The 7,011-nt window shown below is 23.8% G+C and overlaps 1 long non-coding RNA gene across 1 annotated transcript; it reads left to right on the top strand.

Annotated features, from left to right (window-relative positions):
- Positions 1-1,297: 1,297 nt before the first annotated feature.
- On the top strand, positions 1,298-2,151 carry LOC128284286 (uncharacterized). The gene is made up of 2 exons (XR_008274675.1): positions 1,298-1,609; positions 1,943-2,151. It is a non-coding gene; the product is annotated as an uncharacterized LOC128284286 (long non-coding RNA).
- The last annotated feature ends 4,860 nt before the right edge of the window (positions 2,152-7,011 follow it).

Below are 7,011 nucleotides of genomic sequence, written 5' to 3'. Positions count from 1 at the left end.
TAATCAAAGTACAATTTTATTCCATATATTTACATGAAGATTTTAATTTATAGACTAATTGTTATATTAAATAATATGTTTTTCTTTATTGAAATCAATTGTAAAGAATAAAAGATAGAAAATAGCTTTAGGGTGTATTTGTAAAATGCCAAATGCTTTCAAGCCAATTTTTCAAAACCTTTGTTTCAATCAAAATTATAAAGTAAGTTGATGAAGGTATGTTCAGTTTTTAATGAATTATTTATTCTTCTTTTTTTTTTAATCATATTAAAGTTCTGTAATCTCTTTTCTTTCGTTATTCACCTATTATTATTGTGTTTTTGTATTATTTCGTAGCTTGACGCTTATGTGTTGCACATTTTCTAACAAAGTGAAATTTCTTTATTTTGTTTAATATCGGTAATTTATGTTTTCGAATCAAAGGTTAGATTACTAAAAAAAAGAAAAGGAATAGTCATTTTGAATTCTAATACTAGTAATTTATGCTTTGAATATTGAAAAGAAAAAAATTTGAAATTGCATTAGGCATCAAAACATGCTTAAACCTAGGCTGGAGATTTGGGTTCTGATGCACGTTTTCTATTTTTAAATTTTTTTCATCTCGTTGGTGTTGTCATTTTGGTCGGGTACTGATTTTTTTTTCCTTCCATGTGCGGTTATAATTTTATTTTTGAAGGAATGATTCAGTCTTAATATTTGTGATTTTGTTTGATGGAATTTTTATTATTTAAATTTAAATTTGAATTTATATTATTAAGGTTATAAAGAATTTTTTTATGTAAATTGTTCTATTTTCATATACAAATAAAATTATAAAATATGTAATATACTATTACAAATTAACATTATTTTTATATTATACGGAAATGATATTGTTAATATAAAAATCTTTTTATTATACAAATATCTTCACAATTATATTTTAAAATTTTAATGTCTCAAATTTAATAGTTAATAAATTATTTTTAGTGTTAATTTTTATCATTGTTTATTCAAATAATATCATACTTCATGATTTGATGTAATAAAATGTTTTATATTTACATAACTAACATCACTGTGTAAACAATATATAGCTTTCATTATAAACAATTATATAAATTTAATTTGAAAAAGATTTATGTTAAATTAAAGTCATTTTTATAATAAGTAAATTAAGTAAAATAAATATAAAACTTATGGTAAACTTCATCCAACTTTTACAAACTTTTAATTTAGCCACCCAAATAAATTTGCAAATTAGGCACTAAAGTTACATACTACATTTATTTTGATTACTTCCCATTGAAATGGGTAATGGAAAACCCACGTGAAATTTGGTATAAAATTTTGAAATTATTGATATTTTCCACCTATTAATGAAATTTCCACATCAAAATTTGTTTAAAGAAAAAACACGATGTAGCATTTCTAACCCAATCAGCCAAACATAAGCCAGGTAAAAAACAAGTCTTTCATCGATCGCAAGGTGAATAAAAAAAAAAAAACCTTAGTTTCAGTGTGGGGAAAAATTACAGAGGGAGAGTTCAAACTTGGTTCGATCGAAAGGAGTTCTCAACAATGGATAGGAGATTATGGAGATAGAAGGGAAAATCCAAGGCGACGAATGGTAATTTTTTTATTATTTAAGTTAATATAATATGCAAAACGTATTTGATTTGAAAGCCTTTTGAATGGGTGTGTGAACTGACTCCAAATTCAGGTGAAATATGTTTAAAGAAAGTAAAAATTTTGTTAAAATTAAATTTTTTGTTTGAAGAAATATATGGGTAACGCCATTTTTTTGGGATTAAAAAGAAGTTGCTTCCATGTAGATGATTAGTTTTTTTTTTTTTAATTGTAATCTAAAATTGGATGTTGTGAAACATTATATTCTTCATCTCTTACCGTTGTAGAAAACTTATCTTCCATCTCCTTGCTTTCCTTCGTTTTACCTTCACAGTTTCCTCTCATCGCTATTGTGTCACCACTGCACCAGAGAAGCGAGAATAAGCAAAGAAAATTTTCCCCAATTTTTAGGGTTCTTCATTTATAAATAAAAGAAAGTAGTGACTAAAATGATAATGGTTTAGTTATATGTATAAATTCTGATGTGAAAATTTCATTAGTAGGTAGAAATTATTAATAATATCATAATTTTATATCATCAAATTAGAAGTGATGAAAATGAACGTATTTTGGTATCTACTTTGAAGTATTTTTTAAGTGTCTAAAATGAAAGTTTATAAAATTGAATAACCATAAGTGTAATTTACCTTAAAATTTATAGTACGAAACTTTTAAAAAAATTGATTTTATAAAATGTTTGCCATAATGTTTGAAAGTTATTTTAAATAAATTATAATGAAAAGTTTTAACAAATCTTTTGTAAATGAGTATATAATTTTTATAATATATGGTAATGACATGTAAATAAATTAGTCATATTTTTGTTCGTCACTTTTATGAATAAGTATATTATAACACATATAAATAAACTTTTAAATAAAAACTTTAGAATTTTTTTAGCATTTAAATAATATAATTATTTTATCATAATTTTATAAAATACATAAAATTATATTTATAATGTAACTTGGAAACTTTTCAGTAATAATCATTTCAAACACTCATACATGTGCGTGTTTATAATATAATTTTATAACTTAAACTTATGTAAAAATAAATTTTTAAAATTAAATCTAGATGAGTGTTTAAAAATCATATGATCATTGAATTTGGGTGTAACTTCTTAAATTCCCACTTCTTTAAAATTAAAAAGTGTAATTGAGATATTCTAATTACACAAAATTCAATAACCGAATATGTCACTCGGGTGTAGTTATTTGGTTTTTCCAAACACTACCTTAACTTTAACTTTTGTATGGGTTTAATGTACACATATAATAAAAATTATTGATAAAAGATCACTAAAATAATTTTGGTATAAATTTTTAAAATTATTTAAATTATTAAATATATTCAGGATAAGCAAAACTTTATTTGATTCAAAAAATAAAAAATTCAAGTTAATTAAATCGAGTTATTTGAGTTAATTGAATAACATATTAATGTAAATACCTATTTTGTCCCTATCAATTTTGAAAAAGAATAAATTACTCACTCTCTTAACAAAAATTACAAAATAAAATAAAATTTAAAATTCAAAATAGTTATAAAAATTTTTAATTTTATATTTTTTAAAAATTAAAACTTAAAAAATTTTATAAAGAATATAAAAGAAAGTTAAAATTTTAAAATTTTCTAAAATAATAATTTTAGGATTTAAATAAGTTAATTAATTTTCAAGTTTATCTAAAGAATCTTTTTTTCTTTTTCTTTTTTTTTCCTTTCAAAAATTTTCATCCAACATGAAATTAGTTATACTATAGCGAGATTTTAATTTGACATGTTTAAATTTTTAATTTAACTCGAATAATTTTACTTGATTTGACTTGACTCGAATTTTATTTCATTTGACTCGATTCGAAAAATTTTCAAATTGAGTTAAGATATCAAAATATGACTCATTAACTCAATTAATTCAAAAAAATTTTACTCGATTCGATCGAATATATACCCTACAATATTTATGATATCAATATACACAAGTAGCCAAAATTATTGTCTTTTATACACAAAAACGGTATAAGATAATTAATTATTAATTTAAATAAAAATTTATTTACTGAAGGTAAGAAATACTATTTTATTATATATAATTTTATAATATAAATAAAATAAACTGTATTTATTAAATCATACATAGTGAAATTTCATGCATCAAAATTTTAGGCCTGTACGTAGAATTGTTTCCTAAAATGTTTATGTACCTTACTTCACAATATATACTAGTTTTATTCAAGTGCGATGCAGGAATCTATTATATTTAATAATTAAAATATATTAAAGTAATTTATTTATTTTTAAAATTAAAAATTTTAAAATAATATAATAAAATTTTAAAATAATATATTAAAAATAGTTAGAGTAGTTAATAAATAATGTGTCAAAATAGGTTACTGTAAAAAATAGATTTTATATTAATAAAAAAGTTAAAAGCAAATTTTCATTATAAATAAAATTTACATTTTATAAAAAATTCTACTTAAAATTAATTTTAAATAGAATTTATTTTTAAATATAAAGAAAATATTTATATTTATTTCTAAACTAAATGTATTATATATTAATTAAGAACTAGGCCTAATAATTATATTAATATATAATAGATGAAGTGTCAAGCCTTGAAAGGGTCTACTTCTCGTAATCCTATAATGACACGTAGGATTACGTCCTAATTTAGTTGTATACATTTTATTTTAAAATTACGAAATTAAACTTAATCAAATTTAATATTCAAATTGAAAACAAAATAGTAAAGAAACAAATAATTTGAATTTATAGTGATTTACTTCAAAGTAATTTGTGAATTAAATTAAATCCAAATGACCGAATGAAATGATTATAACTTAAAATATTTTTATTTGAAATGATTAAAACTTAAAATAATTTAAATCTAAAATGAATGATCTAAATACAAAATAATTTAAATTTGAAATTCATCGAACTCAAAATAATAAAAAATAAATTGAAAACTTAATTTAAATTCATTCAACTTGAAATCAACTCAACTTAATACTATTTAATGAATTGATAGTGCATGGTAATTATATACAATCAGCTGTAAATAAATGATTTCAATGGGATAAATAAAATGTTTAGGGTTATTTGTATAGGATATGTTTTAAATTATGGCTTAGATTTTAAATTGGCTTTCAAATATAAAATGGCTTTCAAGTTTTAAAATATTAATATTGTGTTGATCTAATTTGGACATTAAATGTTAATTAAGAATTGACAAATGAGTATATTTAAAATAAATGAATTAAATTTAAATACATATATACTAGTCACATGGACAATTTGGATGACCTATTAAAAAAATAGATTGTATCACTAAATCTAGGATGACTATGTCTTTTTCTAACAAATCATATTGAAATTGTCCATACAATAAGTCTACTAGCAATATATAGGAGTTTTTCATTTATAGTTCTTAGTCGTGTTATGGCATATATATCGAATTTTCCAAGAAAATGATGTTACTAAATCTATTAGGAACTGTTTTTAGAGGACTTTGTCATGATAGAGCATTGTGATGGTGTTTGCAAAATTGGACTCTGAGATGATAAGGAGAAACCATTTGAGACTTGACCTTTTGTACGTCATTGTGGTAGGTCTCTTGGGACTTTTCGTAGTTTACCATTTGCGCGTCATTGTGGTAAGTCTTTTGGGACTCTTGGCAGTTTTCTTGATTGACCTATGTTCATCATTAGGTTGGTCTGATGATGGAGGGGATAGGATGCAATTTTCGATGATTTAATCAAGGTGATGCATCTCTAGTTTATTTCTGAATTTTTCCAATGTCGCGGTTAATGTCAATTTGTCTTTCTCTTCTATTAAGCTTACCAGTTTGTAGTGTCTTATGTATCATTTGTACTATATATTTTGTCTTTATGTTATTTTTTCTCCATGGTTCTTATTAATGACAATATCTTCGTCTTTAAAAAAATTTAATCTTAACTATGTTTAATGCTTATATGTGTCGGGGTAGAACAATTGAATACCTCATTAATAAGGTAATTAATTTTTTTAATACAGTGAATAAAAATTTAAACACCATATTTGGTTAACTGGAATGTAATAGAGGAATAATAGAATAACTACTTGATATGAATGGAATAGATAAGTAATAGGCATTACTAAATTTAGTTTAAAGAATGGAATAGATACGTAATATGCATTACATTGTTTGATTGGATAAATTTATTTAAAGAATAAGTGAGTAATAGGTATACCGTTGAATTTAAAAAAATATTTTTTTTGGTCAAAAAAGGAACATGCTTAGATTAAAGATCAAAAGATAGTATGGTACATGACATGGCCCCCAGCATTCACTAACAAAAGTGGAAAAATAGAGCTCGGGGAGGATTATAGACATTACAAAATGCATTAAGAGTATTATCATTCCTTAGAGAGGAAATTTGAGCATTACCCCCTTAATGCAAAACATGCTTCAAGCTCTTAGAAGTCACACTATCAAGAAGCATACTCCATTCATCAATCATTTGGGATAAGAGAAGATTAGTATAGTTTGTATTAGACATAAAATGCATAATAGTAGTTGCATCCACTTCTATCTTTTTATGTTCAATGTTTAAATCATTTGCTAGCATTAATTTGTCTCTTAGTGCCCATAATTCAGCTTCACCACTAGTAGCCAATGTAATATGTCTAAAGGAGCCAATGATCCAACTGCCTTCATAATCCCAAATTAAAGTTAATGCTTTCACAGATCCCAGATTGCCAATTGAAGAGCCATTTATATTTAGCTTGTGAGGGCCCACAACATGTGGTGTCCTTTTAACAGTTATAAAATAGGGTAAGGCATGTACTTCATATTTATTTTATGAAAATGGTGATAAGATCTAGTGCCGTTAGAGTATTGATTTCATCTATGTACTTGTAATTTTTTTAACAAATTGGTTTAATAAATATTCATTAGTATCATTCATATCTCTTGTATATTGTCCTCCATGGTTTTTGCACACAAAATGAATTGAAAATAAATATTAGCTCATTGATTATCAAGCGTTTTAACTAATATCAAGTGATAATACGTGGTTGGATCGTAATTTGAGAAGATAACTATCACATGTGAGTATAATATGTGAAAGTGCAAGTGTACATGTCGAATCAAGTAATAAAGTAGTAAATAATATCGTCTCCTCAGGGATCAGATAGGATTAATTCAATTAAGCTATTACTATAAACTATATGAATTAGGCTGTGACAAAACAGAATAACAATTTTTAGAGGAATAATCACATATGCAATATTAAAATCAAATAATTAACGTACAATGTTATGGAAAAGATATTGAGACAAAGTTGAGAGGATCTACACTGTTTAATGGGAAGGATGGGATTACTAAGATTCTTTCCTCACAATACAATAATGCCATAGGAA

The sequence above is a fragment of the Gossypium arboreum genome, chromosome 11 (assembly GCF_025698485.1).
Source record: "Gossypium arboreum isolate Shixiya-1 chromosome 11, ASM2569848v2, whole genome shotgun sequence".
NCBI lineage: Eukaryota > Viridiplantae > Streptophyta > Magnoliopsida > Malvales > Malvaceae > Gossypium > Gossypium arboreum.
This window is presented reverse-complemented; position numbering and strand designations above follow the sequence as displayed.